Below are 22831 nucleotides of genomic sequence, written 5' to 3'. Positions count from 1 at the left end.
CCAGGCAAATCTCGGACTTTACAGCAACAACCTTTCGTATCTTGAACAATTTTCGTATGTAGAGCCACAAAAATCTTCGTATTAGCTTTAGTACCTCGAGTTTTTTGTAAGTTGAGCCTTTCGTATCTCGAGGTACCACTGTAATCCCAATTGGCATGCTAGATTCAATGTCTTCTGTAGATCCTCTATGCACTTGGATCTTGAGGAGGAGCGAAGGAGCCAGTCATCGAGATAATTGATTGATTGATTGATACTATATTAATCTAGCATCGTGACAACTAGGTCATTGATGCCGAACTATATATAAAAATAAAAGACCCTTATAAATTTTAAAATAATAATTTAAATTTTAACAGAATTATTTTAAAATTTAAAATATGATAAAAGATACTGGGCAAGTTAATAAATAAAATATAAAAATAACTTAATTATAATAAAAAATTATTGACGAAAATTTCTTTTTTTTTTTTTTTTTTTTTTTTAACATACATACAATACATATACACACCCAATACCATACATCTACCATAAACATACGTACAATGCACACCTCGCATACATCACACACAAATTTCAATAAGAATAAAAGCCAAGGGACGCGCACAAGCATTACAGTTTTTATCTAAAATACCCATAGTTAAAAAGAAACATCCAAACAAGCCAGTCATGTTGTTAAAAAATTCCCATTTTGCTCCTAAAACTTTTTTGGAACTTCAAAACCCTTAAAAACATTATTCCTTCCTTTCCATAGTATAGATTATTGATTGCGCTGTTCCACCAAAACTGGGGGCACCCTCAACCAGCAAAGTGCATAACAGTCAGGGTGGAACTAGGCAATCCTTCACAGTATGGTTCGTGATCACGACTCAATCAAGTAGGAATGTGTCCAGCCTAGTATGTCCAATACGCAGGCGAGGCTACAGAGCTGTTTTTTTCAAAACCTTTCTGGGCATTAAAATCGTACTTGCCAAGGATTGATTGCAGGTGCAAATTGTTTCTCATTTTTTACATTTGTAGTTTATATTTGACCAAATATTTTCTGCCAAAGTACTTTCATGCCTTCCTCGTCTAATTGGAGTATGATAAATCTCCTGCACACGGCAGCCTTGAAATGATCTGGGCCCTCAATGACGAGAAACATCCTCCTTGGCAATTGCATCATCGCGTTCATTTCCAGATATTTCCAACGTGGTGCGTGGAACCCAACAAAATTCATTTAAAATTAAAACCCCTCCGCTTTAGCTAAAAAATAACCCATTCCCAGGAATACTTAAAACCTATCTTGGCTGTTTTGGAATTAAAAAATCTTTTCAGGGTGCCTCTAGAGCGCGGTTTCTAGAGTCACAGTACACAATAAAATTCTTATCATTAACTTTTTAAAACGTTCTTTGGGAAAACAGTATTTAAATTCCATATAACTTCTGCAAGTAAATGCATGATGCATTACTTGAAAGCCTTCCACTACGCTCAAAAGGACGGAAAAACTATGCCAAAACCAGCGCCAACTGCATGTGGTTTTGGATCCATCCAGGTAAAAACTGGGATAAAAATTTGTGCTGTTTGTGACATATGAATCTAAAAAGGCTTTAATAACGTAATATTTTATCAGAGACATTCTTTTTTGGTTGATTGAAGTAGGTTACAAAACATTCTACTGCTGGGAATTTCCAACGGGGTGAGTTACCAGATGCCTTGACCGGTTAAGTACACATTTGTCTGGCAATGTTGTTCATGTCTTGGAGGGTTGATTTCAGTCTGAAGGGCAATATTGGAACGTTGGCTAATCTTTGGATGACTTTCATCAAAATAAAGCTATCAAATCTTCCATTTATCTTAGGGCGGGGGGGGGGGGGACTGGCATACTAAGGGATCCTGGGCAAGTCCTTGGAATACTGAACCAGCTTCGAGCCAGAAGAGTTCTGGTTAATGTAAAGGTCTAGGGGCATTTCCCCAGCATCTACCTAACATACTCCTCTATATGGGGAAAGGGTCCTAAAAGGCTTCCAGTATCAATCCTATTTCCAGTATGGGTGAAGTGGAGTCTAAAAATCTTGAGGCGACTTTGGGGTAAGCCGAAGGTTGTTAAAACTTTCACATCCATCATGTTAATTTTCATTGAATCAAAATCCACAGGCGTTTTATCCAATCAATTCAAATAACTGGAGGTCTATCTTGGCTCCCCAAGATGTACTTGACAAAAACTTTTCAAGATATCCAAGGATTTTCTTTCTGCACTTAGAAACCCTGAGATTTAGGTATATGGGAAGCCAGGTCCAAACCGAGTATCAAAAATCATTCCTAAAAACCATTTGTTTCGTTAACACAATATATTCTCTGGACCATTTACATTAAATAAATCTGGGATCTGCAATGTATGCCCTCTAATTCTACAGAAATGCATGGCTACAGTCTTTGATGAAGGAAAATCTGCAAACCATGCACTTCAGCCCATTTCCAATACCTTATTTAGTTACTTTTATTTGTAGATGGACGTTCTGCTACTGACATAAGTTGGCAGCTGCAAAAGATAAAGAAAAAGTCATCCACAAAGAGTGTGCTGCAATTAACATCAGCAGGTATTTGCTTTACTTTTATGTCATTTAATTTGCTTAGGCAAAAGTGTTTTTAACAAAACGAACTGATTAAAACACTTAACACACGTTGCCCTGAGGAAACCACCTTCTTCTTGTTTACAGACTTCAAGACAGAACTGCTCCTACTTTGTACTTGAAAAAATAACGATTTTTTTAAGAATAAGCTTTGAAAAAATGAAAAATAGCTAATTCTCCTCTTAAACCATATTCATGGACTACTTTCAGAATTCCATACCGCCACGTAGTATCATTAAAATACGCTTTTTCCAAGTCGAAGAAAACCCGTGATGAAATAAAGTTGGTGCTTAGAGGCAAAGGGCTTCACATATTGCAGGACTCCATTCTAACCAAGATATCAACAGTGGATCGCATACTGCGGGAAACCACATTGGGCCGGGATAAGGAAAAAGTTTCCTTCTCTCTAAAATACCACACTAAAACGAGCATTCACCATTTTCTCCAATTAGTTTAACAAACAAACAAGATGTTTTAGGGCAATTGGAGACGATAATTTCCTACGAAAGAAACTATCCTTTCCAGGCTTGACAAAAGGAAGGACTCTTGCTAGTTTCCCAAAACATAAAGGGTAGTAATGTTCTTTATAAATTCTGTTTATTCTAACTGGGGAGGATTAAATCTTTTAGTATTCTTGAGCAGCATGCTTGATCATCGAATATGAAATTTTCATCAGGGACCAGGAGCAGAGTTCTTTACCTGGTTTGAAACGAGAGCCCATTCAAATTCTCTCATAGTAAACATGGAATTGCTTATATGACTCCTCTTTATTTGTTTGTGAAATCAAGATAATAGCTGTTCCATTTTGCTTTCTGCTGGTTTGCATACGGTTTCTCATTCTCTTTTTCTTTTTAGATATTTTAGCAAAATGTAGGGCGCAAACTCATTTTGACACTACTTTTGGTCTGCCTACATTTTATGCCATTTATTTTTAAACACATGGTGGTTTGGCTAGGTACAAACTTTGTCCTGCTATTTTCCTTATGCTTCTTCCACACTCAATGTGATGGGAGTTTTGTCCAATTTATGGAAGAAATGAAGTTTTGTATCCAAGATTTTTCTTCGTGGGCAATTTTTAATTTTGTCAAACCTAAAACTTTGACCTAGCCTTACGAAATTGTCTACCATGATAATAGTTTACATTTCCGTACTTTTATACCTAGTAAAACCAAAGATTCTCATAGGTTCTATGGGGTTTCAATGCATTTTCTTTCTTTGACCCACCATGGAACTGGTCGGGCGCATTAAATAAGACCTGGATGTTTCTTGGAATTGACTTGAAGTCCAGCTGCAAATAAAGTAGTAATTAAACAATTCCATAGCATCCTGCAATGCATCCAAATTCATCTGCTGTAGCTTCCGATTGAAAACTATGCTCTTCAAAAATTTGCCCAGTCAGCCTTTTTCTTTTTACACTCCAACGGGGTAAATCTTGAAAGACATGGCGGACTTGAATCCAGTGCTTAAAACAATTGGCAAAGGTGATCAACTACCTATACCTATCATCGATCACGATGCTCTGCCAACTTAAAGTCCAAATAATGGCAATTCGGCAAACTACATACTTGGACAAGGTCTATGGCTGTTAAACGTACCCGGTCTGTTACATGGAAATGTGGGTTGGTTTCCAGGTTTGTTTAGAAACACCAACATTTTCACTTTCAATTAATGGATGAAACAGGGCAGTTTTCCTCTCTCATTCGTAATTAAATCCCCCCAATAAAGGATTTTCTTTCACTTCCATTCATATCACCTAGGATGATGAAAGGCAGGAGCGGAGTGTTCCTTGATGAGAGTTACAAAATCAGTTACTAGGGAAAGCTACATTTGGTGGAAGATTATACGGAACAAATTGGTATTTTATTTACGTGCCAGAAACACTTGTCCACTTGCAAACAGCTTTGCCAAAGAAGGAATTAACAGGAAAATGCTTGCTTGTGGGAGTATCATGGCGAACATATAACATTGCTTCCACCCCGGTTTCTAGTTGTTTTGATTTAGATGTGGAAATGGTAAGCAACATATTGCTTTAGGGCAAGGAATAAAATCACTGCTGAGGCATAGTCTCCTGCCAAAAGCTATACAAACAGGAGACAGCTCAAAAATTAACATTTTGAGCTACCTCCCATTTTAGCTTCTCAGGCCCCTTCTGACAATTCCACTTGAAGAAAATCTAATTTAAAAATTACTTGAGTTTAGAGGCCCTTGATAATAGGGCCCTTGTTTGAAATATTTTGTCTTCGTAGGGATTGTTGCAAGGAAATTTGGGTATTCCTAATGTTTAGTTTTTTCTTAGAGGGAGAACTGCCTGCCCCCACCCTGAGCCTCCTTTCTTTTTTGGGACTGGCATTGGCTAACCTGCATACAGGAAGCCAACTTCTGGTTCCTTGGTTGGCTGCCTCCGTAGCTGGTGTTCCAGGCTCCCTAAGAAAACAGCCATTTGCATCAGCTAAGGGGGCGGGACTCACCTCCCCACAACGGGCATTGCACATCCAGCAACAGGGACAGACGTAATTAAATTCCAAATTACTCCACACCAGTCAAAACTGATGCTGCTTCTAAAGAAATTGATTGCACCAGCCAAAGCTGATGCTGCCTCCAAATAGGTTGATGGCATCAGCCAAGGGCTTTTGGAAAAGCTGCCTCCAAAGAGGGCTGATGCCCAGCCAAAACTGATGCTGGCCTCCAAAAGAGGCCGGTTGCACCAGACAAAGCTGATGCTTTGCCATCCGAAAAGGCCCAGTGCTCCAAGCCAAAAGCTGCTGCTGCCTCCGAAGGGAGCTGGTGCACCAGCCAAAGCTGATTGCCTGCCTCTGGAAGAGGCCAGTGCTCCAAGCCAAAGCCTGATGCTGCCCTCCAAATAGGCCGGTGCACCAGCCAAAGCTCGATGCTAATTGAAGTTGTAGACATTTTATTTGAGCTTTACCCAAGTTGTTTTTGTTTTGCTTAGTAACTTTCTGTTAACATGGGATTCGTTTTTTGGAGTTTTTCCCAACCTGTTCTAAATTGAATTTGAAGCAGTATTTGAAATTAACTTTCCTCCTTCTCAACTTGTTGTCTATTTGGCAGCAACACTTGCAAAAGATACTCCTGGTCTTAATATTTATTTGTTCAGGTTAGCTATTCTTCTGGGCTTCTGCCAAAGTAAACTTTCTCAAGGACTCTAGTATATTTTGTTTCTTTTCTTTCTTTCTCAAAAAGGAAAACATCCACCACGCGTTCGAGGGGAGGAATGGTTGTGCTTCCCCACAATGAATGCATTTTGGTTCAAGCATGGCAATCACCATGTCAACTTCTCCACCAATTTTATTACAAATTGCAAGGGTTTTGTCCTTGCAACTTGGATCTACAAGGATCCAACTAATATGGCCCGTATTCCCTGACAGTTAAAAAAACCACTCACCTTGGGTCCTCGGGCACGTACTGTTTCATGTCACTTTATATCTGTACCCAAGCTGCTTTAATAAATTTGGTAACCTCAAAGAATTAAAGGTTAATACAACAACTGGTGGCATAGGACACAATGCCCCGTTTACGTTTCTTTTTCAGTCTTTCCACCTTCAATACCCCTGATCTTTAAAGTTTCATCTTCCAGTTCCTCTCTTCAGGATGAATCCATAAGGTGAGGAGCATATATTAATTCCTTTTGGTATGGATTGGAAGGTATCTGTGGTGGTTACATTCAACTCTTGAACTCCTCCCACAGTAAAACTCAGAGAATTTCAATTTCTCACTTTGTCTTTCTTACTGATCTAGTCTCTACTAAAAGCTTATTTCTACCATGTGGCAATATCCTTCGGTTCCCGCTCCCACAGCATTTTACAAATATCCCCTATGTACTTTCAAAAATATTCATAACTTTATCCGTCAAAATGTAATGGGTTAGATATTTATCCAAACTCATTAGGGAACACATCCTCCAGATTCTTCTAATGATTTTTCTTCCTAAAAACACAATTTTCTTCTCCCTTGATGGGGAGTATTATGGTGCCAAGTTGTAACCACACTGGATGGAATAGTCCTTGCTTCCCATGTCTGGTTCCGTGCAATGGTCATCAGGGATTTTTGGGGTTACCAAGTTCCTCATAGAATGATATGTAGCAAATTCGTCTAGGTTTTCCCCATACCCACCATGGAGGCCACATTTCGAGGATTGCAATTCCCCTTTACTTGGGGCACCCATAAGGGTACCAAACCTTAGAATATTACAACCCCACATCCAGTACCTGAGGTCATCAGTCCATCGAGAATCAGACCCAGCACTGAACTGCAGGGTTTTGAACATAAAAGTTTCCCCTCGACTCGAACACGTTGGGCTTACTCCAGTTCTAACGGGTGGAGTTTTTTTTTTTTGTTTTTTTTTTTTTTTTTTTTTTTTTTTTTTTTTTTTTTTTTTTTTTTTTTTTGTTTTTATTTTTTTTTTTTTTTTTTTTTTTTTTTTTTGGTTTTTTTTTTTTTTTTGTCCCCACTCCACCCTCCCTTCAACTCCAAGAGAAACAGTAAGAGCAAGTCCCAAAATTCATGCTAAGGTCATCAACAAAATCCATCCAGACAGAGGAAGGAAGAAAGAAATTGTGAAAATATCGGAGGTAGGTGAATACAGCAAGTACCAGGATTAGTCAGGATGCTCTTGAATTGAACCTTAGTGGTCATTGGCAGTACCTACCGGGAATGAACTAAATACCCCACCCCACCAACCTTGATCAATTTCTTCATTGCAACCACCGCAAGACCCCCCACTACAGCAAAGTTCCTGGTCACAAGGGGGGTGGTCATCGAAGATAAAGGTCTACGTTTTTATGCCCATAATGGTGTAGACCACTTGGAGAGGGGTGCAAGAACTCTGATGAATACTTGGGGTGCTGTAGAAAAGCCTGGAAGCACCAGGTGCCCTGAATTGGAATACCTTGTCCCTAGAAATCAACAAACGAGTATCAGATACTTATCCTGGACCTCTGGATGGACTGAAAACATGAAAAAGTATGCATCCTTGCATGTCCTATCATTACCATACCAATCCCTTTGGTTTGTTTCCATTTACTGAATTTGGTCATTTCTACAAAGAAATTCAGAGCGCTGATGTCTAAGACAGGTCTAACTCCTTGAAATACTTTAGGACAACAAACAGACGTCGTGAAAATCCTTTGGGATGTTACATCTTTCGGACCAATTCCATGGGCCTGTTTCTCTATCTCTACGAGAGCAGATGAGCTTCCTGAAGGACATGGGCTGCAAAAACGTCTTTGAGGCTTCATTGAGTTAGGGCTTTTCAAGTCGACGAGCGAGGAGGTAAGGGATGGTTTCTCCCTGAAGAATCGGATGGCATATCCCTTTGCTGATTCTGTTTCAAGTACCTACAGTTTTACACCACCCCCCACATCCTCTGGCATCCCACTGGCTCCCAAACCAGTAGGAAGTCTCACCCCTCACCTACGTTGCACAGAGGATATCTTCCTCAACTTCTAGGGTCGGTCTTAACTGCAGGTACTCCTTACTTAGTCCCTCCCTGCCCTTAAGATTCCTATGAGGGCCCGGGATTTGGAAGTTATTCCTCTGTTCCCCCACGAAAGGGCAGTTTGAGCCAGGGGAGATACTGTCCTCATGCTCTATGTAGTTGCAAAAGTACCTCCTTATGTTCCTCATGGTGTTTAGAAGATGTGCCCAGGAGGTTCTTGCATTAAACTTTTTTTCTGTAAACTCTTCAAATTATTTGCTCAAGAGTCAAAAGGGGGTGGAAACACGCGCTAGTCTTGGTCTAGTGGAGCGAAAAGCAGTGTACAACCTCTGAGAGGGCGTTTACTCATTTTGTGGCGTAAAATGGAACACCATAAACTCCCTCTTTTTAAGTAGACCTGGTCCGTAGAAATCGAGGGCCAGTTTTCTTGTGCAACTATCTAATGGTCTTCTTATCTTGGCATCCAAGTAAACTGAGGCCAATCTGGGAGGTAAAATTTCATCTTGAAGGTTCAGAACAGGTCCCATCTATCTTCTTTGCTTAAAGCTAAAAGCCCTATTTGTCCGCAGCCTTAGAAAGCTCATTACTTCTAATATTTCCAAGAACGGGACTTTGATAAGGTGTCCGCTAACTTTGAGGTAAAGAAAAGAATTAACTTTCCCCAGGAGGGCGATTAACAGATCCTCCTGGGACTGAATATCAATAAGGCTATGGTGGGCAGTTTCTTCCAGTGACATATGATGCTTGTCTCTGCAATCACTAACCAAGAAACGGAAGGCGGCACAGAAAGTTGTTTTTTGCCCCTAGTTCATGGCTTCTCAGTTAACCAAGGAGTTCAATCTTGAAGAAAGCACCTTCTTGAACAAAAAAGGACAATACCATCTTGGAGTAGGCCCGCTGTTCCTGAAGGTGGTCGGATCATAAATGCCAATCCCAGGGAAAGACAGGTTGTTCTGAGTAAATGGGGAAGGGTCGCAAAAGAGGAAATACCTGTAGTAAAAGACAAAAAAAATGATAATTGTAATGATACAATTAAGGTTTGGTTCATACTTACCTGGCAGATATTATATATAGCTGATAATTTCCGACCGGACCCGAACAGAATTTTAAAAACTTACGACACACGCAGTTGGGAAGTCAGGTGGGTTTAGTTACCCATTCCCGCCGCTGGGAGGCGGGCGGTTGGTTATCAGGAACCAATTCCCATTTTCCTATTCATTAATTTTTTATTTCCACTGTCCTCCCTTGAGGGGACGGTTGGGCATGTAATTGACTTTATATATATCTGCCAGGTAAGTATGAACCAACTTACTAATTGTATCATTACAATATCATTTTGTTTTCATTGCAACATTTACCTTGACCCAGATTATATATATAGCTGAATCCCACCTTTGGTTTTGGGTGGGTGGGAGAGGGAACAAGAATAGAGGATTTTAGGAAACAAATATACATGCATGATATTTGATATCTGGTTCCTTACCTCCGTTAGCATAAGCTGGCTTCGTGATTACTGCCCACGTTAAGTCTGCTTTGTGCTACTAGAGTTGCCAGCAAGGTAGAGACCTATGAAGCTGGTGGCACTCCAGATGGATCTTTGTCAACAGGGGCGAGACCAACGACGTGACTAGGAACCAATGAACCATACTAATGAGGGCACGAGACAAAAAAATACCCCAACCACCTGGCTTAGTTTACCCAAAGGTATCCCACTTAAACTAAGCTAATGGAAGGGAGACCCGCCCCCCAGGCGGTCCACCCCAACAACCATAAAACACAAGTTAAAAATAAAAAACCCCCCTAATCCCTAAAGGATAGGATGGAGTGTTTACCTCCATGCCCCAAAACAGTGTCTGCAGCAATTGTAATGGTCCGAGGGAGAAGCAATTGTTCGTATGTCGCTTTCACCTCCCGCAGGTTAGTTGTGAAGCGAACAAGCCGAATTGTGCTTCTCCAAAATGTGGGCAATTCAGAATATCTTTGAGCGCCAATATTTTTTGTGTGGAAACGCTACCGAAGTAGCAATAAGGCAATAGCTCTCGCCGATTCGTGAGCTTTCAACTTTTCAGAAGCTTCAAATCACTATCACTGCACTTATCATGAGCTTCTTTAATCGTATTGTCTGAATGAAGAACGCCAGTTGCGTTTTCTCGGACATAGGGAGGATCAGGCTTCCTCACTGAACACCACAAATTGTCCAGATTGAACCCTCTGCAAGCTTTAGTTCTCTGCAGATAGAAAACTTTAAGCCGGAAGCCCTGGAAGAAACGAGGAATCTCTCAACGTTTCATTTCCCACTATTTTCGACAACCCTTTGATTTCAAAGGTCCTCTCGGCCACGGTTGGAAAGGATTCTCGTTCTTTGCTAACGAACGTGGGACCTTAAAGAACAAATCGCGGCCTACTTGTCTGAAAAGAACCCAATCTGCTTGCTAAATGGCCATGAATTTCGCTTAACCCTCTTCCGCCGTCGCCAGAGCGGTTTAGGAAGATCGTTTTCCTTTTTCTTCGTCAGAATTCCTGATAGAAAAACTGAATGGAAGCGGTTCGAAGTGACTGCGACATCAAATATTTGAGCACCACATCCAAGTTCCAACGAGGTGTTACTTTAGGCTGGATGACCTCTTAGTTCTCAGAACGATCTAATTAATGAGATCAATGAATGCTTTCTTTTTATTAGTCAAATCGAGTCTCTGTGCCTGAAGACTACAGAAAGCACGCTCCTGTAGCCTTTAATAGTTGGAACAGCCAACTTCACTTCCTCTCTCAGATAAAGAAGGAAGTCAGCTATCTGGCTCACAGAGGGTGTGGTGGAGGAAATGCCCTTCTTCCTGCACCAGGATCTGAAGACAGCCCACTTCGATTGGTACAGAGCGATTGAGGAGGGCCTCCTTGCGGTGGCAATCGCCTTCGCCACAGGTCTTGAAAAACCCCTCGCTCTGGCCAACTTCTTGATAGTCTGAACGCAGTCAGACTCAGAGCGGGGAGGTTTTGTGGTACCTCTCGAAGTGGGGCTGTCTGAGTAGATCTTTCCTTAAGGGCAGAGTCCCTCGGAAAGTCTACCAGGAAGGACATCACCTCTGTGAACCAGTCGGCTGCCGGCCAGAAGGGGGCGATGAGTGTCATCCTCGCTCCTTCCGATGCCGTGAACTTCCTCATCACTTCCCCGAGGATCTTGAGCGGGGGAAAAGCGTATATGTCTAGACCCGACCAACTCCAAAAGTAGGGCGTCTACTGCGACTGCTCCGGTCCAGAACTGGGGAGCAAATAGAGTTGAAGTCTTTTCGTCCTGGAAGTTGCGGAGACACCACCTGCGGACAGCCCCACAGGTCCCACAGCGACTGGCAAACCTCTTGGTGAAGGGTCCACTCTGTCGGCAAAAGCTGTCCTCGTCGACTGAGAAGGTCCGCTCGAACATTTTGTACTCCTGACACGAACCTTGTCAGGATAGTGACTTCTTGCGCTTTCGCCCATAAAAGGAGTTCCTTTGCGATGGCAAACAGAGAAGGCGAGTGAGTTCCCCCTTGATTTCTTAGGTATGCCAGTGCTGTGGTGTTGTCCGAGTTGATCTGAATGACTTGCCGGATACTTCTTCCTGGAAGAAACCTGAGAAGCCAGGTAAATCGCTGACAGCTCTTTCCAGATTGATGTGCCAGGACCCTGTTCCCCTCTCCAGGTGGCCCGACACTTCTTCCCTCCTAGTGTTGCTCCCCAACCCGTGGACGACGCGTCGGAAAACAACACTAGGTCGGGGTTCGAAAGTTTGAGGGAGAGCCCTTCTGCGAGCTTCCGTGGATCTGACCACCAACTTAGGTGATCCTTCACCTCTACTCGTTAAACACAAGATCGCCTCCAGATCTTGTTTGTTCTTCCAACTGTTGGCTAGGAAGAATTGAAGAGGTCTGAGGTGCAGCCTTCCCAGAGAAACAAACTTCTCCAGTGAGGAAATGGTCCCCAGCAAACTCATCCATTCCCTCACCGAGCATGTTTCCTTCCCCAGAAAGGTCGCCACTTTTTCCAAGCATTGAAGTTGTCGCCCCTGGACGGAAAAGCCCGAAAAGCTACTGAGTCCATCTGAATCCCCAGATAGACTAAAGATTGAGAAGGAGTCAAATGCAACTTTTCGAGGTTTACCAGAAGCCCCAGGGACTTCGCTAACGTCATGGTCATGTGCAGGTCCTCCAGACACCGGGGTCCCCGCGATGAAGCTCGAATAAGCCAGTCGTCTAGGTAGAGAGAGATCCTTATATTCTCCAGATGAAGCAGCCTTGCCACGTTCTTCATCAGAATGGTGAAAAACATCAGCGCTGTGGTCAGACCGAAGCAAAGCGCCCTGAATTGGAATACCTTCCCCTTCAGGACAAATCGCAGGTATTTCCTTGATTGGGGATGGATGGGGACGTGAAAATACGCGTCTTGGAGGTCTAGTGAGACCATCCAATCCCCCGGTCTCAAAGCTGACAGCACCGATTGAGGCGTCTCCATCTTGAATTTCTTCTTTATAACGAAGAGATTTAGGCTGCTGACATCGAGGACGGGTCGCCACCCCCCCGAATGTTTCGGCACCAGGAACAGACGGTTGTAAAATCCTGGAGATTCTAGGTCGAAGACCTGTTCTACCGCTTGCTTCTCGATCATTTGCTCCAGCAGATCGAAAAGCACTTTCTGTTTCTCTCCTCGATAAGAGGGAGAACAAATCCTTTGGTGTTGAGGATAGCGGGGGTGACTTCAAGAACGGGATCCTGTAACCTTTCCTCACAACATCTAGCGACCAAGGGTCGGCATCTCTCTCTTCCCAGGCTTTCGCGAACCGAAGAAGCCTGGCTCCTACCGGCGTCTGAAGGACTTCCAAATCACTTCCTACTCTTTGACGGAGCAGGGGTTTTTCCTCTGGAAGAGCCTCTTCCTCGGGAGGCTGTTTTCGAGGAACATCCAGCACGAAAGGGCTTCGGTTTCTTGGTAAACGAAACCCCAGCAGAATGAAGCAGCTGCTGGCCTTCTAGAAGACTGAGCCAGAAGATCTTGCGTTGCCTTCTCCTGAAGGCTTGATGCTATGTCCTTAACCATAGTCTGGGGAAGAGATGGTCTGAAAACGGAGCGAAAAGCAAGTCCGCCTTTTGCGCTGGAGAGACGGATTTGGCCGTGAAGTTACAGAAGAGTGCTCTCTTCTTGAGAAATCCCCGGCTAAAGTGCGTAGCCAACTCCTCAGAACCATCCCTGACGGCCTTGTCCATACAAGAAAGTACACTGGACAGCTCCCCCAGACTAATAGTATCAGAACTCCGTTGACCTGGCATCTAAAACTCCAAGACACCAGTCGAGAAAGTTGAAGACCTCTAAAGTCCTGAAGAGGCCTTTTAGATGGAAGTCGAACTCGTTATGGGTTCCAAGTGACTTTTGATGAAGACAGAAGGGCTCTTCTGGAGGCGTCCACGATGCTCCCTGAAATCACCTTGAGCAGAGGCTGGTAGTTTAACACCTACGTCCTCTCCCGTCTCATACCACATGCCTCCTTTAACCGTGCAGAGTCTTGATGGCGGTAAAGCCAAAGAGGACTTTCCTGACGCTTTCCTCTTCTCCATCCACTCATGGACTTTCCGGAACGCTTGCTTCGTGGAAAAGCGACTTCTTCATTTTAACGAACCCCGATGCCTTCGATGCTTTAAAAGAAGAAAATTGAGAAGGGGGAGTACGAGGGGCTTCCGGTTAGAAAAGTTTCTCTAAACTCCGACTGTAGAAGACGCATCAAAACTTTATAGTCGATGAGACAGGAGCTGGTTGCTGTTCTTCCTCTGCTTCTACTAAATTATCGCTAACTCCTTCCTCAGAAACTGGAGAAGTAGGAGGAAACTCTGAAGAAAATGACGAACAGGAAGGGTTCCTTCATCCACCTGAACTTTGCGTTGGTTGAGGAACTGGTGTCCACCAGCGCGCGCTTGGCGTCCGAATCCACACGTTTGGCGCCGACAGGTGCGCCGCTCGACATCTACTAAAACACGCCTTGGCGTCCACTGCGCACACCGAGCGTCCACTAGTGCACGCTTGGCTTCCCACTGGTGCGTGCCGAGCGTCAGTCAGCGCGCGGCTGCCGCCCACTGGTGCACGTTTATCAACAACAGGTGCGCGTTTGGCGGCAACGGAAGCGCGCTCCACTTGCACAGAAGCGCGCTCCACGTCCACCACTCGCTTGCGAACATTCGAAGACTTGCGAGCGGGAGATATCTCATCCTGAGAGCGAGAAACGAACTTCTCACCTCCTCTAGAGAGCTGCTGGGGAGCAGAACGAACTCTAGGGGAGACTCGAACGAAGAGAGAGGCGAGCGAGGAGAAAGAGCAGGTCTTGACTTCTTCACAGGAAGCTTCTCATCCTTTCTACGACGCGGAAGAGACTCTCTAGAAGCAAGAGCGTCCTGAAGTTGCTGCTGCAGTGACTGAATCATCCTCTTGGTTGGCGAATCTTCCTGCTCCGGGGAGGGACTGATCCTGTGAGCAGGAGAGCGGCGAGGGGACGCCTCCTCCTCCTCCCAGGTACGGCCTGCCTCCCGAGCTCTAGAGCGGACTGTATCGCTCGCACGAACTAACCGAATCCAAGTCCGAAGACTCTCTACGCCTTTTCTGCGGCGGAAAAGCAGCGAACGCACTGTCAGGAGAAGATCGCAAATTCGGAGAACTAGGACGTGAAGCGTCAATATCACGCGCCGTCCTTTTCAGCGGACGGGAAGCACCGTGAGAACTCCACCCTTTACGTGGGGATGAAGCCTCCGATGACGAAAACACTCCTTGAGGAGACGTGCCCGTGCACGCTCCCTGGCAGTCTGGGGATTTTCATCAGTAACTGCCGAAGGCACGCCAGATCGGTGGGGTTCCTTGTAACCTTCCTTCGGCTTTCGACATGCTCCCTCCCCAGGTCCTGGGAGTCAAGCAGAGGTCCAGGCCTAGAGGCGAAACGAGGCCGATCTGACGCACCTCCACTACACAAGGGGTATCACTGCACTTCTGCACATCACTTTTGCTCTCAAGAGCCAACACTTTCGATTCTAAATTACGAATCGACTCCAAAATTAAGGACAAAGTATTACTCTCTACTGACACTGCTTCAGGCCCGGAGGCAACACTACAGGGTTTAGGAGCATAACAGAAGGAGGGTTAACAGGAGAAACATTAATTTCTTGCACACCTGAAACACTCCTGGAGGAAGACCTCCTTAACCTATCCTTTTCAAGTTTCCTAAGATAGGTATCATACGCCTTCCACTCAGAATCTGTTAATCTTTCACACTCCTTTGCAACGGCTTTCATACACACATTCATGCTCCCTGCAACTCTTACATACCGTATGTGGGGCCTCTACTGAAGCTTTCAGTAGCCTACCTCTACAATCAGTCCTAGAGCAAAATCTAGCGCTAGCTGTCTAAGACCCTGACATATTATCCAAGAGAAGTCCAAGCCAAAATCAAATCAATCCACTAATAACGTGTGCCTAGCCACCGATCCAAGTCAATTAATCCAAAAAAGAACCAAAAGGGATACTCAAGTAGCAAAAAGTTTCCAAATCCAGACGGAGGTGCTGTAAACAGATGTTCACAACACCGGCGACAGAAAAATTATGAATAGAAAATGGGAATGGTTCCTGATACCCGCCTCCAGCGGCGGGAATGGGTACTAACCACCTGACTCCCACTGCGTGTGTCGTAAGTTTTAAATTCTGTCGGTCGTCGGAAATTATCAGCTATATATATATCTGACAGGTAAGTTGCATGAACGAAATTAGAGGTTGGTTGCTCCCCTTCCCCATCATCTTCATCCGATGAAGCTAAAGAAACATCTAACACCTCCTGAGGATTCTGAGTAGTTGTTGAGGAATTCTGGAGTAGGTTCAGGATACTATCCAGTTGCTGTTTAATTTATAAGTCTCCTTCCTATTGTACCGATGATTGCAGGTGAGCAGACGCTGGATATCTGGGCCAAACTTCCACTGGTATATGTTCAACATACACTGCACGATTGGATACTGAACGCTCAGCAATCAGTTGTTCTAACACCGTCCTCTTCTGTAATACACCTGAACTCTACTGTTCAAGAACACAATAATCATATACTGGGTGGTGTTCAGCCACCTGGTGCTCGGATTCTATACATTTGGGCACTGGAGAATCTTCTATGCATTTGTAGACTGGTCATTTGATCTAAGAGGACTAGAGTGCTGGACACCTGCGCTTTACACTATCGGGCACTGAACACTTTTGCTTTATCCTCCAGGCGCTGGACACTCTGATATTGAGGGCTCTAACACTGCACACCTGTAAATGGGGTGCCCTGAATATTGTTGCTTGACTGTCAGGCATCGTATATCATACACTTGATGTTTGGAATACACAATGTGATCTGATACAGGTCGCTCAGACACTTTCGTGGGAGCCAAGCTAATTGGAAACTGGAGAGGGCTCTCCAAAAACTACAAGAGGGAAGAGGACTGCTCTCTCACTCTTTTGCATGTTCCCAAACAAAAGAGAATCATCTCTCTGGGTAGCAGGCCTTTTCAGTGGTCTGGAAACATTAGCAAAACATTTGCTATGTCCTGTAAAAACACCTTTCAAAAGTGTATGCACATCAATCCGGGCACCTTTCCACTGGCCACCTAATGAGTCCTGGGATACGCGTTCAACACGCTTGTTTGAGGAAGCAACTACCCATGGGCAAGCCCCACCAACCTCCCTTGGACTGCCAGTTTGATTCCTCCCTGGTGCGGGGGAGTTTAGCAGGGACCTTGGTCTAGGAGCGTCATTTAGGATGGATCATCACCTTCTCCACTGCACTTGCACCAAAACTATTCACCTTATCCATTAACACTTGGCAATGGTACTGGGTTCCAAAGAAAGGGAGCCAGGAATCGGAGTAGGGGGAAAAGTCGGAGAATTATTAACGAAAGAAAAGGAAGTCAAAGGTGTAACAGACATGGGAATATTCACTTCAATATTATCAATCCTAGATGAACTCAACTGACTAGAGGTCTTAGCCTCGGCTCTAGCTGCTGCTTTCTTCTGTCTCATTTCAGTTTCATTAAATAAGCATCCAACGCCTGCCATTTCCCCTTACCTCAATCTTTACACTCGTCGCAAGTCAGAGTAAAAGAACAAACTTGTCCTCTACGCACACCACACATAGAATGAGCATCATATTTACCAGATATCAATCTTGTTTTGTAGCCTTTGCTGCAAAACCTAACACTATAGGAACTGGAGTCTGACATAATCCAATTAAAAGTCAAATTCAGGAGTCAAAATCAGTAATAATCTAAGCTAATATAATTAGTGCTACCAAAGTAATAGAGTGCATCAACCAACCAGTGGAAAAACCACAACCCGGCGACCAAAAGTGGGCGGGGCAATCTACATACAGCCAAAACAAAAGTGCAACTAAGATTTCCATAATTTTTCAAATTTTCAGCTACCGTAGTGTTAGAAATTTATAGCTGTGTAATTACTTGGAAACTTACTTATATACAAGTTTTTTCATAGATATCCTGTCTTTAGTAGAAAAGGTGTTGGTCTGCCAACACTGTACACACAGGCTGATGGCTCAGGATGTATCTGGCTAACAGCTCAACATTTTGGCACAAAAACCAATTGTACACCTGACTTGCCAACCTGCACAAGGAGATGAAAATCAAAGACCCTTGCTAGTTGACATATACCACCATGGTCGTACTGTCACTCATCAACAAAACCAAGTTACCTAAAAACTGATGTCAAATCACTTGCACAACCAGAAGCCCAGCTCCTATTCTGAAAACATCAACCTTCTTCAATGTGTCTGAGAACCAAATTATCTCCATAAGAAGGAGTTCAGCAGAACTCGCACAGGGAAGTTCCTCTCATCAAATTACCTTTTAAGATTTTCCTTCATTTCCTAATTCAGGTGCACAGGCAATGTCAGAGGATTGAAGCAGTGAAGAAAGCACAAGTGGATCCACCTGTGAAGCATGAGTTTCTCCACAAACATGTGACCAAGATTGATTTGCCAAAGGTGGGCTGGTTATTCTTGTATGGAGAAACTGCCCTGCCACCTCCCAGAAGTTGCGACCAGTTTGGCCAGGGTAAGCATAAGTTTTTGGGGAGGCAAAACAGTGGCAAAAATCAGCCAAGGTATGTATGCAAGGAAATACGTACCACTTCTCTGTGATTTACGGCATCCAGATTCTTTTTAAGTGGGGTGAGGTCAAGTAGAATCCTGCACCCTATAGTCAGTGAGGTCAAGTTTTGGAAGCTTAGGTTAGAATACACCTCAACAGAATTTCAATTTAAGATTTACAGCCCCCTTAGCTAAGTTGGGGGAGGGGGGATCCAGGAAGGAGAAAAGACTAGACCCTCCTCTGTGGGATCAGATAAAATCCCATGCTATATGTTAGATGCTATCACTGAAAATCAAGCTAGTAGGCATCCCTTATTTAACCAGTCTTTGCATTCTTTCATCCAAAACCCTGTTAGATTATTCCATCAAAATAATCATCCAAAACACATACAAATCTACACTGTCACAAAAACAATATAATACATTCACTTTTACTTGTAGATTTACCACCTCAAGCAAGACTGAATCTCTCCCAGCTCATATAGTGATCTGAAGAGTTGCCAATACAGTAGTGATATAAATGGTACTTGGAACAATTTTCCCACAAAATTTGTTCAAACTATATGGCACCAAATCTCGAACATATGTATGTTACCCATCCACAAGGGGTTAACAATGTCATGCCAAATGATTCACCTTTGGCAGGTCAAACATCCTATAACTCCTAAATTGTTGTTACTTAATGTGGTAATAATATTCAATGTAGTCTCAGCACAGCAAAGACAGCATGAACCGGAATAGGTACAGTAAAATACAGAATGGCTGGCCTCTACGGTAGCACGACTACCTTCCGAAAATACTTTAACATGTCCTGCAACGCAGGATAGACATTAGTCAAGAGCCAGTATCCATCGAAGCAACACTTTGAGACCTCTACCTTCCTCTCGAAGTAAGTTTTTTCTCCCAAGTCACAAATTAAGGCCATAATTTCCAATTTTTTTAACAAAGGTGGTCGCGTCATGTTAGAGGCCGGCCATTTAGTATTTTACTCTATAGAAGTCTGGTTTAAAAAGTGGACGGAGGCTGAAAATATCTAGAAACTTAGTCATGAGAACTTTCAAAGTTTTAACCGACTAGAAATGTCATTTCACCTCTATACTATATCAAATGGCAACAAAATGGATCATATAAGCACAATTTTCCCAAACTTACTACTTTTAACAGAAATATCCAGGGTCTGCGGGAGTCATTGAAAACGTCTACTGTGGACTTACAAAACTCCTGAAACCTTCGTACATTAATTTTTAAATGTCATTATTAGCCTAATCAATTATTGTGATATTCTTACTCCATATTATCAAATCAATGGCAAAAAAGCAAAAATCATCCTTCACTCAACTGTGCTATACCTGGGTAATTCACCACAGACAAAATCTAATTTTCTATTACTTAGATTAACCATTATAACTTCCTAGTGGGCTAGTTCACATTTCGCACCACCCCATAGATCAAATTCACCGTGGCCTGTGATGCCTAGCCTAGGCTATGATTTTTGTCCGATAAAAAATTAAAATAACCTTAAAGATGACCAAACCTTTTCACAAGTAATTTACCCCACCCATATTCCCCTGCTTTCCCATCGGGTATCCCTTACCGTAGGAAAGAGTTGTATGGCATACGTAATTTTCCTGGTGGTGTACCCCACCCAAAACTCCGTGTTCCCAACGGGTCCCCCCTACCGTAGGAGAGGTCAAGTTTAACTTACAAATTAACAAAAGGTTAATTAGCTATAGTACCTACATCCGGCCGACAATCAATGTGGTTAGCCTGGGGTACCTTAGCCCTACATCTAGTATAGGCTAGCCTAACAGACTGATTAGTTGGTACCCGATACCTTAAACCCCCAATTCGGTCATTCTTCTGCCATTTATGACCCTTACGTATATATAAATGTGACCTTCGAAGAATGCTGACCTAGCTTTAGTAGCTCCCTCGGGCTGGGTCAACCCTATACTACCTACTATATAATTATATAGGGCTACCTATCCCTATACCTTAATACATAAAATCGAAAAGGAAATGAAACTGATCAGTGATAAATGGCTGAAGTATCAAAAAAAAAAAAAAGATGAACGATCAGCAGAAATGTAAAAATGTTTTATATAGTTGAGAGCCGACGGACGATCGATAAAAGAGAGAAGAAAAATAAATACCTTCAGATGTTAAATGGAGACGATTTCCTCACGTCCTTGTTTACACTCAACACCTGATTCTACGACGGATACTCGGGGGTGGGGGGAGGGCCGAGGGGTGGCGTTCGGCCAATCAGAAAGAGAGTTCGCTGGGGATCTGCGTTCTGATTGGCTGGATGACTCTTGACCGCAAATGTCACACTGGGAATCGGTGTCATTCTCATAATACACTCTTCCTTTGGTCAAAAGTAGGGGTCAAATTGGTCATGAAATTGAGAATGCGTTACTCATTGAATTCTGATAAACGAAAATATGTCCATTAAACTGTAATATATATATATATATATATATATATATATATATATATATATATATATATATATATATATATATATATATATATATATATATATATATATATATATATATATATCGTCGAATTGGTCATAAAATTGTGAATACGGTACTCATTGTATTCTGATTAAACGAATATATATATATATATATATATATATATATATATATATATATATATATATATATATATATATATATATATATAAGAAAGAGAGAGAGAGAGAGAGAGAGAGAGAGTCACATTGGTTATGAAAATAATGAATTCGTTACTTATTGTATTCTGATAAAACGAAAATATGTCCATTAAACTGTAATATATTCCCGGTTTAGGATATATATATATATATATATATATATATATATATATATATATAATATATATATTATATCTATATATATATATATATAGTATATTATATATATATATATTATATATAGTGTATATAAAATTTATATATATAGATATATATATATATCATATATATATATATATATATATATATATAGGATATATATATATATATATATATATATATATGACTGGTAAAGGTGTTCTGTAACAACAGAATTCCATCTAATAAAAGGAGCCCATAAAAACACCAAAATGTAGAGAGAAAAGTACTATATTTCAGAGACTGCTGTCTCTCTCTTCAGGTATATGAATGAGAAAAGTTTACAGAAAAGGTGGTATTTATACCAAGAGATTCGTCCACAAGTAAGCCAATTTAGGTCACCCCCGCTGATAATCTTCCTTTAATCTTCTTAAGCGTTGGTTGAATGAACACTGCGTCGACGATGTCTGATGTCCAATTCCCTTTTGAGATGTTCATTACCTGCTTCTCTTTTATTAAGGCCGATTCCATCATTTGACTCTTGTACCGGCAGTTGCTGCTATAAATTACACGGTGACATATTCCAGTTTATTTCTGGTTATGTTCATTTATATGATTGAAAATAGCCGAGTTCTGTTGTCCATACCTAACTGACCGTTTGTGTTGTATTAATCTCTGGGGAAGTGATTTACCTGTAAATCCGATGTAAGATTGGTCACAATCATTCATGCATACCAAGAGACAGAAGGATCTTGTTCCAGAAAATCAGAAAGTGGAAAAAAGGTCTTGCAAAAGAAAAAAATGCATGGAAAGTTATAGAACTAAAAAGTAAGATAGAAAATGCAGAACAAAAGATTATACAATCAAAAGAAAATGAAAAACGGGACTTGGAAGAAAAAACCCTATTAAATATCAAGCAAAACCCCAAGCTATTATACTCATATGCGAAGAAGATGAATAAAAGAAGAATAGAAATAGGCCCTCTGAGAATTGAAGGGAGATTAACGAATGAAAAAAGGAAATTTGCAACATACTGGCAGAACGATATAAGAGAGAATTCACCCCTAGAAATGATAATGAAGATAATGATATAGTAGTAGGAAGAAAATAGTGAATATTTAGCTGACATAGATATTAATGAAGCTGATATTGTGCAGGCTATTAATGAAATTAAAAATGGAGCTGCTGCAGGGCCTGATGGAATTCCTGCTATTTTGTTAAAGAAAGTAGTTCATTCTATCGCAAAGCCACTTGCAATATTATTAAGACAAAGTGTAGATACAGGCAAGATTTATGATGAGCACAAATTAGCATATATTACCCCTACTTTCAAAAGTGGATCAAGACTAGAGGCAAGTAATTATAGGCCTGTGAGTCTAACATCACATATTATGAAAGTGTATGAAAGGGTAATGAAGAAAAATATTATGAAACATTTAATAAAAAATAATTTGTTTAATAAAGGACAACATGTTTCGTACCGGAAAAAGTACACAAACCCAACTGTTAGTCCACCGTGAGAACATATTCAAAAATATGAAAAGCGGAAATGAAACAGATGTGGTTTATTTAGACTTTGCAAAAGCTTTTGATAAAGTAGACCATAATATATTAGCGAAGAAAATTAGAAAACACAATATCGTGGATAAAGTAGGAAGATGGTTAAAAGAATTTTTACACAACAGAAAAAACAGATAGTTATTGCAAACGACGAGAAATCGGATGAAGTCAAGGTAATATCCGGTGTGCCGCAAGGTACGGTGTTAGCTGCAATACTGTTTGTTATTATGATTGAAGACATAGACAATAATGTGAA

At 41.9% G+C, this 22831-nt stretch overlaps 1 protein-coding gene across 5 annotated transcripts in view; it reads right to left on the bottom strand.

The window, feature by feature from the left end:
• Positions 1–20423, bottom strand: part of LOC135219151 (WD repeat-containing protein 37-like) — a 280381-nt gene extending 259958 nt beyond the window's left edge. For all 5 annotated transcript variants that reach the window (XR_010315383.1, XM_064255663.1, XM_064255665.1 and 2 more), the window contains exon 1: positions 20348–20423. The gene's annotated coding sequence lies outside the window, so the exon portion shown is untranslated. The remainder of the gene's footprint in view (positions 1–20347) is intronic.
• Between the last annotated feature and the right edge of the window lie 2408 nt (positions 20424–22831).

Source organism: Macrobrachium nipponense, chromosome 1 (assembly GCF_015104395.2).
Source record: "Macrobrachium nipponense isolate FS-2020 chromosome 1, ASM1510439v2, whole genome shotgun sequence".
NCBI lineage: Eukaryota > Metazoa > Arthropoda > Malacostraca > Decapoda > Palaemonidae > Macrobrachium > Macrobrachium nipponense.
The sequence above is the reverse complement of the archived record's forward strand: the minus strand, read 5'-3'. Positions and strand labels throughout refer to the sequence as shown.